General features: G+C 35.2%; 1 pseudogene; it reads left to right on the forward strand.

The window, feature by feature from the left end:
* The first annotated feature begins 8924 nt into the window (after positions 1 to 8924).
* LOC119249438 (isoamyl acetate-hydrolyzing esterase 1 homolog) lies at positions 8925 to 11557 on the forward strand (annotated as a pseudogene).
* Positions 11558 to 12752: the final 1195 nt, after the last annotated feature.

Here is a 12752-nt window from a genome sequence, read left to right on the forward strand (position 1 = left end):
ATTAATTAATTAATGTGACCATGTGAGGAGAGTGGAGAGTTGCCTCACTCTCAGTGAGGGAGCCACCTCTACCTCTCAACTCGGCCTCTGGCATTATGTGGAAGATCATGATGGCCTTGGAGCTTCCGATGGAAGCTGGAGGAGCCAAAAATGGAAAAGGGCTGGGTGGATGATTAGGAACAGATGTGTGGACTTTACACAAACAATAAATTAACTACAATAATACTGGTTTCTTTGAAAGTACAACTAGCTCGACGTTAGCAAATACAAATTTTGTCCTGTTAACACGTCAAAAAATTGTTTACATTTTGCATTTTATTTATTTTTTTTTAAGATTTATTTTTTATTTATTTATATAAGCACTGGGTACAGTCAGAGGCACGGGAGGGTGAGAGAATTCACCAGAGACAGAGCGGGGAACAGAACAGGCAGACCGACGAAGTACACTGCTGAGGGGAGCAGCAAGCGCAGCAGGAGATAATCTGTGCACCATGTGGGACCCTCATAGCGGCCGGGGATCGAACCAGCGCTGCAGAGGCAGCGCTCAACCACTGGGCCACCAGGGGAGGTCCACATTTTGCATTTTAAAATAGCAGTGTTTTGATATGTAAAGAAATCTGATGTTCATGGGGCCTTGTTAACTTCCTTTTCTTTATCTTTAATTTTTTACTTTTTTTTGGTTTTCTAGAAATAATATTTAATTTGATTCACTTATAATGAAATTGTGAAAATCAAAGAAAAATGAATTTACTACTGTATACTAATAGCACCTGACAGCAATAGTGCTAAACTCTCAGACCATTAATGACAGGAAGACAGCTATCCCCCTTTGCTATCAACATGTTGTTTTAGCTCCACAAAGGTAATGTTGAGAATAATCTCATTCTTGACTAAGGAAGTACTACACTTCCTATGAAATGAGTACACTCTAATGGCCTATAATGAGAATAGAAACTTCTGGGTTAGATAGTGAATATTGGAAATATTATGCATTTGTAATCTAACCAATAGACCCCATTCTTGAAAGTAGTGTCCCAGCAGAGGACATCAATTTAACCTGACTGACAATAACTCATTCTCTAATCTTCTGTTAAAAGATAAATGAAGACATTATAAATTTTAGGAGTCTGAGCAAAAATTAATTTGAAATGGGTGGAATCCAGCTTAATGGGTAGAAAGATGATGCAAGAATATAAAAACAAAGAAGCTTTTATAAGCAGAGAGACCATCGGAGAGCAAAATGCATGTGTTTATTTAACACATACACAGAAAAACACACACCAGTGGACCTTAGGCAACATCTCTTTCACACATCTGTCTCCTGTAACCAACTTATTAAATATTTCAATGTTACGTCAATGTACATAGCCTCATACTAGAACCTCCACTTCTGAATAGACACAAACACAAATGTCAAGTCACAGATTGGAAATTGTGCTAAAAATTAACAATAACAAAATGAGATACATATATAATGGTATAGATATTTGTATAGTTTTGGGTAGACTCTATACTAGACAAAGTGCTTTATTCTTTAGTTTTTCACTACTTGCATTACTGCTGGTCCCCTCAAGCAGGGCCTATAGCTCATTATCAACTTAGATATGTGCGGGGCTTGTGCTCTGATTGTGAGCATTTGTTTGACTAGGGTCGCTGTGTTGTTTTTTCTAAATTAGGAAAGGTGTTAAAAACCATATTGCTTATCCTCTTACTCTCTAATGAAGAAATTAAGACTAGACGTTCAAGACCATGCAAAATGTATAGATTTGAAGGTACGCCAGTTTCCCTTACATAAAACACCAATGGCGTTTCTCCAATAAAAAGATAATTCCAAACCAAACCATATCCCATACTACTTCCTGCATGCAAAAACCAAAAAAAAGTAAAGAACCAGCTGCCTACCCTCTTTTCTGCTAATATGAAAACCTTCAATATAAAATACCTTAAAGTGCTATAAAACACAAAAATTAATTTCCATCATTTTAGCAAGAGAAAGCTTTATTTTTTAGTTGCCTCATGAAGTTTTCAAAAGGCTACCATCATTTCAGGAATCCTCATGAGTAGATGAGTAGCAATTTATGGGAAAATTGACCACATTGGAAAATAATAACCAGTACCTGATTTTGCCATACCAAATTCTGTGTTTTCCTATGATGTTATTCTACCTCTGCCTTAAATACCAGAAGACATAGGTGAATAATTCAAATGCAACATTAGACTTCTGTATTTCAGATATTAGTGGAACATTTCATATGCCTAACTCAAATGAGGCTTAATATACAATTATCCTTGACCATGTATTCTTGGTCATGGAAGAGAAGAAATAGCATGGTAATTTACATTTATTCCAACATAAAGTGGCAAGATAAAGGGTAAAAATAAAATTCATTGCCACATTGTGTGATAGAAGATAGCAATGGGAGAAATATCAGTATAACAAATCAAAATAATAAACCAGATACATATTTTATTGCTTTGTCAATTTACACATATGAAAGCTTCACTATTTAACATGTATATCAAGCTATCAATAATATTTGACTGCTTAAAAATTTGAGAAAACAATTTTTCTTCTAAACATATTATTTTGAACTTAAGTTATCAGAGAAAATATCAGATAGACATCCCATGCAGAAAATAATTCTAAAAACAGAATGATTTCTTCGATCTGTTTTACTTCTTAGGAAAGCCACAAATTCTTGAATCCCTGGATTATATAGTCCATCCTACTACACCATCCTCTTCTAGAAGTTGACTTAATGTTCATAAGTTTTACATAGATGATAGGTAAAACTTCAAATTACATATAATCTTATATTTCTGGGGGGGGGGATGTTTCTTTCCCCACTTCACCTTTGCTTAAGAATTAACCATTATATAACCTTTATGATGTGGTATTAAGAGATCCTTTTTCTTCCATCATTTTTCCTTAACTCTAAGTTACCCAAAGTATCAAAAATACATTTAGATATGTATATGTTTATATATATATATATATATATATATATATATCCCTGTAGGCATTCACAGTTATATTTTACTCTAATTACAGAGTTCTTCAGCAATGTACTCTGAAACTTTCACTTTCTGAGATGAATGTTTTTGGGGTAGATTAAGGTGACAGCTATAACACTGGGTAGGACTTTGAAGTGTTTAAAAATTCCTCCCCACAAGATAAGCCTGAAGCTGAATTTCAGCCAAGAGTCTGTAATTGCCTGGAAGTGTGATATTTTCCATTTGTTTCTTCAAAGTTTCTTCCATTTTATCCACAATGCAGCATTTTCCTATTGCAATCCTCATCTTTTGCACAGTGTTTTCCCATCATAAGGAGATATTAGAGGGTCTCTCTTAGAGAAGGCTGATATGTTATGACTGGGGATGGGCTAGTCAACAGTGTCTACATATTTATTAGAAGTTTATATAGTGCTTTTGAGACTTCTGCTTGCTACAGGTTAGCCGTCTCTCTTGTTGATGAACCCCATAAACTATTAGGGAACAATACAAGCTTAATGTGTCCCTAAAAGACAAATTAGCCTGTGCCCCACTTCTTAAAAAGAAAGCCAAATTAAGAAATGAAACAAAGGCTGAAAATTACAATTGTATCAAAAAAAAAAAAGTTGAAGTTCAGTTATAGTTTGTAATATTTTTAAAAATGCCTATTGAGGTATATTTTTCATATTGTAAGAACCACTCATTTCAAGTATATAGCTTAGTAACTTTACTGAATGCTGCAAACATAGTATAAATCCATTTTTCTGTTTGTTTGTTTGTTTTTGTTTTTGCATAGAAGAACCAGGATGTAGGCCAAAGTAGGCAGCAGCAGGTGACAGTGTGAGGGTTCATCAGAGACAGAGTGGGGAGCAGAACGGGTGGATTTGCTGAAACACACTGCTGAGGGGAACAGCAGGCGAGACAGGAGAAGTCTGCTGTACCATATGTGGGTTAGCTCCCAGGCTGGGAATGGAACTCAGGCCTTAGTGGTGATAGCGCTGAGCCTTCACTCCCAGGTCACCAGGGAGGCCCTATAAATCTGTTTTAGCATATTTTCAACCCCTCAAGAAGAGGGACCTCATGACCATTACATTCAATACCCACTCCCATCCCTAGGCAACCACTCTATCGAGAAACTTGCTTTTTCAGAACGTGTCATATAAGTGGAATCAAACAATATAGTCTGGTGTCTGGCTTCCTTCACTAGTCATGTCATTGTCATTCATCCACAATCAGCATCTGTATTTTTTTAATTGATGACTAGTATTCCATTTTATGGGGTGATTTTTAATGCTGATGACTTTTAAACCCAGTGCCCTTGGAAGCTGTAAAGTTGGTTGGATGCATGAAACCTGTTTTCCCAGCAGTCAGTTAGCACAAGAGATGTTATGACTAAAAAAGATTGAAAATCATTCACCTATGAGATTATGTACAGTTCATTCTTGCAAAATTCAACAAATATTTATTGAGATCTACTACATACTAGACACTGAACTGCCCACTGAGAAGAAATAAGTGAATGAAGGAAACAGTCTCTGTAATTAGTGTTCCTCATTATGTCCTTTAGGGTAGATGGGCTTAAACAAATAATTACACAAATATGTTTTGGGCTAAAGTTGAGATAAGTGCTACTATATGGAATTAATTATAGGATGCTGTAAAAATGAATAACCTAGGCATGTAGCCTATTCTGACTCAAGAGTTGTATTTAAGCAGAGATATGAAGGACAAGACACTTGGATAGGTTTACCAAAATAAGGAAGAGAAGTTTCTACTAATGAACAGACTTGGGAAGGACTGATGCATTCAGGGGACTGAAAGGGCACTGAGGAGGTAGATGAAAGGCGCTGGAGGTGATATAGGGGGTGAATGTGATGCAGGAGGGTACTTGGGAAATGACAGAGTCTGTCACTGCAAGGATTTGGATTTTATCTTGAAGGCAAAGGATGCCATTGAAGCAAGAAAATGAAATAATTACATTTGTATTTTCAAAACAGATACTACTCTGACTGTTGTATGGAGTATGGATCTTTGAACAACCACAATAATATAACAGATTGGAAGAGTTTGCTCACCACTAAGGGATTTGATGTTTCATTTGTTTCTTGATAGCTAGTGTATCCTACACCCGTAGAACTGTCCCTGCCACATAAGAAGAACTTTTCTGGGTATTTACTAAAAAGACTTGAAATCAGGATCTCATAGAGATACCTGCATTTATTGCATCACTATTTATAATAACTAAGATTTAGAAACAATTTAAATGCCCATCACTAGGTGGATACAAATGAAATGTAATTAATATATACAATGGAATATATTCACCCTTAAAAACAAAGAAATCCTGCTATATATGAAATCATGAATGGACCCAGAGGAGGATTTCGTGCTCAATGAAATAAGGTAGTCAGTGAGGATCAATACTGTGTGATTCTATTCGATGAAGTATCTAACATAGTCCAACTCATAGAAGCAGAGTGGAATGCTGAGTACCAGGGTCGGTACAAGGAGGAAATGAAAAATTGATTATAACGTTTTAGTAACAAAGATGAATTAATTCTAGAGATCTGCTGCTACAACATTGTGCCTACAGTGAACAGTACCATATTGTACACTCAAAAAATTGTTAAAAGTGTCTCTTATTAAATGTTCTTAGCACAACAAAAGTAATTGTTGCATTCAACAATTGATAATAAGCAACATACCTGAATTTAAGAATAACTTACTTTTCTTATAAATTAGAGGGAATTCTTGATTAACTTGATATTTTTTCTTGATCATCTGTTGGCTAATATGTTTTACTGAGTAGGAGGGAAATGAGTACAGTGAACTAGCATGCCAGAAAGAAGGAATAACCCTGAGTTTGGGCAGGGAACATAACCATTTTCTGTCATGTGTCACAGCAAGAGAAATAGTGAAAATTCTGAGGTTCTTCAAGGTACATCTACCTCACTTAGGATAATTATAACTTCTGTTCAATTAGAAATGCAAACCTGTTCTAACCACACACAAACACACAAACAGACACATACACACACACACACACACACACACAGCAAAACGAACCATAAATTATTTGAGAAGGGTACCAAGAATCCAGTCACCTTTTCCTGGTGTTGGAATGATTCTGGGCTTCTGTTTCTTGCTACTGGTAGAATTTCAGGGAGGAATGTTATTACATCATGGCTGTTCAGCACCTGCTGAGTGATGTCTTCCTTCAGCAACCTTGAAACTGGCTCTTTAATCTCTAAACTCTGAAAAATGTGAAAACATTTCCCTCTGTTCTGGACTATCTGGTTGCTAGAAACAGATTCCGAAACCCACTGCTGACATATTTACTGGGAAGGCTAGTTATGCTGTCTTTACAAAGCAGACAACTAACATCCTGGGACAGCAAACCTGCAATGACCTTTATTATCCCTGCCAATTTTCTTTTTTTCAAAGTTCCACTTTTGAAACATCAGTGAACTATTTTAGAATTTATTGTATGAAAAAATCTTGGCTACCGACTTGCTTCCATTCATCAAAATCTTGGAATGAGTTTCTATTAAGCATGAAATGTCCTTTTGGATTTTTATTAATGAATTAATGATGCTAATAAACATTTGGGGCAAATCAAGAAGAAATGGTGGCATGTTTTTTAGACTCACTTCTAAGAACCTGTTAAAAATAAATGGAATCATTTAATGATTGAATGTGATTGTTTACAATTCAAAGCTGATGAACTTAAACTTAATCTTTGTTTTCTTTCATTAGATGCTATGGAAGTTCTCTGTCATTACTTTAATTAGATGCATTAATAAGGTTTTAAGACACCTCTGCACAGAACTATATGCAAATTCAGGAAGATGAACCTGAATTTGGTGAAGTTTGAAGCTAGTTACTTTTTAAGTTTTTTTGACTTTTTAATATTCTTTTTAAGGTGTGTTTACTAGAATCATTAAAATAGCATACTTCATTTCATCTCTCATTTAGATCTCTAGATGTCCTAAAACTCCTAGGAGAAACTCGAGGCCTTATCTGAATTTCATTAAATTCACCTAAGGTGCTGGGCCTCCTCGGTGGTACAGCAGGTTGAATGCAGCACTGTGAAGCCGTGCTCAGCCTCTGAAGCACGGGTTCAATTCCTGGCCAGCCAGGGAGATTCCCACATGGCGTGGCAGACCTCTCCTGTCTTGCCCGCTGTTCCCCTCAGCAGTGTATTTCGGTCATCTGCCTGTTCTGCTCCCCACTCTGTCTCTGGTGAATCCTCTCACCCTCCCGCTCCTCTAGCCTGTACCCCAGCTCTTGTATAAAAAGAAATAAATCTTTAAAAAAAATTATCCTAAGGTGCTAAAATAAAGACAAAAAATTAAGCAAGCATAGATTTGCTCCTATAGGAAAGAAATAAACCTGCATACATAACCATAGCATGAATTTTCCTTTAAAGTGGATTTCATTTCTTTTTTATCTCAAAGGAATATAAAGGAGAACTTGAAGTTCTTGTTGGAATCAGCTGTCTCTATAGAATGAAATGCATACTTAGAAGCTCTTGAATTGTAGATCATGGCTACAATTGGAGAAATAGTAGATTCTTTGTCTTAAAATTTAAGATATGTGTGAAGATATTGATTATAGTTACACTTTCTCTCTGAATTATATAATGTTTGACTGTTCACAAATACAAGAATTTGTGTATTTACGTGTCACAATAATAGAGATACAACATGAAAGGCATTTTATTATTTAGTGTTTTAAGTTTTGTCTTCAGCCTTAAAGAAGTTTCCAACTTTCCTTTTATTAGGGACAATTTTATATGCATTGATGCAGTTTTCTTTCACTTGGGAATTACCTTTTTTCTTACACACCTGCATAACAGAACTGGAACACATAATTTAGGATTTATAAATATGTAATTGGTAGCACATATCAGCATGAACTATAAGGTTCTTTCTTAAGAAGCATTATATAATAAATGACTCCTATTAAGATGGTCTAATTAGTTTTAAGTATTTAACCAGCATTAACAGAGAGATTCAAAACCCAGCCTACCTAGACTGCATATTAGCTTATAATGACTTAGGAGTAATCAGCTTTCCCAGATGGCTTCACAAGGAAGAGAGGAAATAAAAATAAAACTGTTTTAGAACCAGGTAACTAATTATACACAGATTATTTGTAAACAGCTTCTCTCCTTTGAACAAAAGAAATAAGCTAAGCTGAACTGAACTGAAACTGTCATTGCCAAACCCACAACAGAACCATTTTCTTAGAATAGTCCTATATTATGGATGTGGTGATGAGTAAGACACCAAGCTGGGCAGTGATCAAAAACAAACTGATATTTGCTCAAGCTAATTTGAATGGCTGGGCTTTAGGGCAGCTGGGATGGAGTTTCTATCTTCTTATTTTTTTTTGAAAAACAGAGGCCTTTGTCTGAATTCTGAGTGAGATGTTAGACTGGGGAGAAAAAAAAAAACTGCATTCTTCTCTACCTCCAAGGAGGTCTTTGCTGCTGTCTTCCATGGTTTAAAGGGTTCTTGGTATTCATAATAAATGTGATTGAATAAACTCTCTGAAAATTTTATGCCATGTTTCATGTCTTCCTTGGCAATGGTCTTCATTTCAAAGTTATTTTTGGAGTAAAATCAGACCTAAGTTTGTTCTGAAACTAACTGGGTATCCTGTGAGTCAGTTTTGTTTCTCATTATATTAATTGAACTTCTGTTGTAGTCAGTAGTGGCTATTGTTATCAGGTACTGAGTTAGTACTTGACACTGGCTCTTACTTACTCATTCCAGTATCCCTATGAGGTAGATATTATTAGCCACATTTTAGAGCTAAGAAGATTTGGGCTTGCAGAGATTAAGAACTTATCCAAGTTAAACGGTTAGTAAGTGGGGAGGTAGGAATGGATCCCCGTCTGCCTGATTCCTATGCTTTGTGGTTTAATCATGATGCTACTGACCAGAAAACATTTTCATGAACTTTGCTTCCTAATGAATGAGAAATTAGTTGCTGAAATGACAAAGATTCTGAATATAGCCAAGGTATATATGAAGATGTGTGTTTGTGTGTGTGTGTATGTGTGTGTATGTGTGTGTGTGTAGACCAAAATGCAGATGACCATATTAAGGAGTTACAGCTCTTCTTCCTCAACTGTATCCAGAACCTACCCTTTCATCATCAAGTTTATCTTCCTCCAAAATTTAGTTCATGAAGTTGCTTTGTAATGATTATGGATTTGCTTATCTATATGTCACCTTTTTAAAATTGTTTTATTTTTATTGAGATAATATAGGTGTTTATATTAGTTTATAATACTTTATATGATTTAGAAATATAGTTTCTTACCTCTTCAGATATATGTTACCACACCATGCCTACCGCCAAAGCCGGATTACCCACTGTGTTCCCATTCTGTACCCACCCTCTCTGGTACCCTGAATTCTGCCATCAAATTCTAGGATTTGTTTTGATGTGCTTTTGCCTGATCCCTTTGTTTTCTTGTTTCTTTGTATTACACATATGAATGAAATCATCTGATATTTGTCTTTCTCCCTCTGACTTAATTCAATTACTATAATCCCCTCCAGTTTCATCTTTGTTGTCACAAGTGGCAAGATTTCCTCTTTTTTTTTTATAACTGAGTAGTATTTTATTACATCCATATTGTGATTCTTTTTTTCTAAGATTCATTTATTCATGCATACAAGAGCTGGGGTACAGGCCAGAGAGGCAGGGGGTGAGAGGATTCACCAGAGACAGAGTAGGGAGCAAAACAGGCAGACTGACTGAAATACACTGCTGAGGGGAGTAGTGGGTGAGACAGGAGAGGTCTGCTGTGCCATGTGGGTAGCTCCCTAGCCAGGGATCAAACATGTGCTGCAGAAAGTATGTGCCACTCCACAGTGCAGTGCTTAACCCCCTGTGCCACCAGAGAGGCCCCTGTACTGTGATTCTTAAGTATTGTATTATTCATTCTGAATTCCATCAAAAGAAAACTTTTAAAATGCTGTCTTGCCAGGAGTTATCTTTCCCATACAAGTAATTCTGCTAGACACTAAGTTAGCAAAGTAAGCCATGAGAGTCCAGAACAAGCAAAGACTTTTCAGCATACTTACCTGGCTTTAAATTCTATCTCTGTTATGTTTACTGTTTTTGTGACACTGGACAACTCATGTAAGTATGATTCAGTTTACTCCATCTGGAAGATTTTTAGGGAAAATTAGTTGTGTGTACATAATCAGACATGGGGATGTTCTTTTGCTTTTATCAACTTATTTTCTACTTTATTATTTACCCATAGAAATTTTTCCTTTTTATTTTTCCTTTCTCCCTGTCTCCTGTATTCTCGTTGCTTTTTCATTCTTGTCTGTAATTTGATATAGGGAGGGGCAGGCAAAGTGGTTCCTTATTTCTCTGAAAGTAATTCTACTTTGCTAATAGTATTCATTTAAAACAGTCTCATCATACACCCTGCCTTGAAATTTTTATCTCCACATATTTGAAAGATAATAGGTAGATGAAAGATGAATGAACGTTCCAATGAGTTAGAGTAAATGTTGAATGTGTAACTTATTTTGTTATTTTTTTTCTCAAAAAAATTGCTTGAAAGTAATATTCATCTCTTATGTGTTTTTTGTAGAGTTATCACAATGATGATTAATTTTTCTAAAATATTTTATGGCTTCATTAATTTTCCCAAGGCATTCTTTAATGCCTTGCTGTACTCGCTGTATTCTTTTGAGCTATCCAGCATGTAACTATTCATTTTTATATTCTCTTTCACAATCAATAACTGGTAGGGGTGGATCCAAGTTTTGTGGGACACTTGAAGAATACAATGTTATGAAAACAAAATGTTTGAAAAGTAAATATGGTGTAAAGCAATGGGCTACAGAGTCTCTCTGCTCTGTCTTGGCTTTTGCTCATCAGAGATTGAATCACCCAGTGTTCTTCCCAGCAGAATGGGTAGGGAACAACACTGGCCGACAAACTGGTCAGAAAATGTAGTTTTTCTGAAATGTGGATTTTTAAGTTACAGTACCAAATGGGCCAAAATTATGCTCCCAAGGTTAATCAGGAATTGAAACAATTTGGACAGCCCAATAGCAGTTATAATTTTCTTTGGTGCCAGGGACAAAATACTAAACATTGAGAAGTCCAAGCAATATATCCCTCTAGATTTGTGTGTAGTAAATTTAAAGAACATGGTGCAGTACCTGAAGTCTGTGGACATCCCTGAGAACAGGGTCCTTTTCATCACACTATCCTTTCTTTGTGAGACTGGTTGGGAAGAGGTGTGCCTGCTGCATGGTTGCATATTAAATAAAATAAATTCAGCTGTTGGTGAGCATGTCCATTCCTGTAAACTGTGGGACTGACCCAGTGCAAAAGAACAGTCAGAACTTTTCATCTTATTTGTTAGATGGACTATGTTTTTCACCAAAGGGAAATGAGATTTTGTTTTGATGTCTTTGGTCTTTGATACAGAAGAAAGTGTCTTCCCTGCCTTTGCCCACTCTGGTAAAATAGAGCAGAAGCAAAACCAGAAGTAAGTCTTCTGGTTGACCAGGATCATTAACAACCTGGAAAGAAGTCTGGTTGTTAATGCCCATAGCAAAAGTTGTCCATGCACAAAGATCCCAAGATAAGTTATCAGGGAGTATTTAGTTCTCAAACTTAAACGTTTGTTTGCTGTAACCCTTAACCAAATAATAGTAATGGTAGCCACCAAGGTTATTGTAAACATTAGATTTTTTTCAAAGAAGCTTTGTACAGATATGTTGTGTTTTGTTTTTAAACATTTGTGATTGAAAAACAAGTAAATGCTTAGAATGAGCAGAGGAATCTACAAATGAAATCCACAATAACTTACAGGTCATAAAAATTTGTGAATTTCAAACATCATGAAATTCCCCAAAATGACAAAAATATTTTTGTTATGTAACTGCTTAGTATACTTCTGTAACATTTCCCCCTACTTTATTCTGGCTGCATATGCTAATCACTTCTTCATGTGATAATGATTTTAGGTTTTCTGTGCTGAATATAAATTTAGAGTTTTTCCTGTAGCATAACTGATTATTTCCTATTATTGATAGTTTAGAGGATTTTGTTTCATTTTCACTACTTGTTAATATCAAATATTTTTCAGATATTTAAAATGTGGATACCTTTTAGAACACCATATGTTAAAGTTGGGAAAAACTTATATTGTTGTTTCATTTTATGTCTTTTCATATATAAGCTTGAGTTGTAGTAATTTTCCACAGACTCACTTCCAGTTTCAGCCAATTCTTTTCATTTGGGTCTGTGTGTCCTGCTTTATCAAATTTATTAAAAGAACCCTGAAATTAATATTGTATATGAAATATCTTAATATTTAAATGTTTGCAAACGAACAAAGAAAGCTGTCAGTTGGAGCTACATAAAGGACATCACATTTTAATTTTTATTTTATATTTTTAAAATCTGATTTATTTATTTATTTATTTAATTTTAAATCATACACTTTAATTTTACCACTGTGTACTATTAAGTTGACTAAAATTTCTTCTGATTGTTAGAGGATAATATAACTATTAAAAGTAAAATAATATGAAGTAATAATTTAATGATAATTGCATGAAGATTATATATGACAAATTATCTTTCATATTTGCCTGTTTATTTATTCTTATTCAGTTTTTTTTTTTTTTTTTTACTGCCCACTTCGTGTACCCTGGGCAAAATGTCAGATTAAATTAGTTATCACTTACAGGATATAAAAATAAAAT

The sequence above is a fragment of the Talpa occidentalis genome, unplaced genomic scaffold (genome assembly GCF_014898055.3).
Source record: "Talpa occidentalis isolate TD23 unplaced genomic scaffold, MPIMG_talOcc4v2.1, whole genome shotgun sequence".
In the NCBI taxonomy this organism is placed as follows: domain Eukaryota; kingdom Metazoa; phylum Chordata; class Mammalia; order Eulipotyphla; family Talpidae; genus Talpa; species Talpa occidentalis.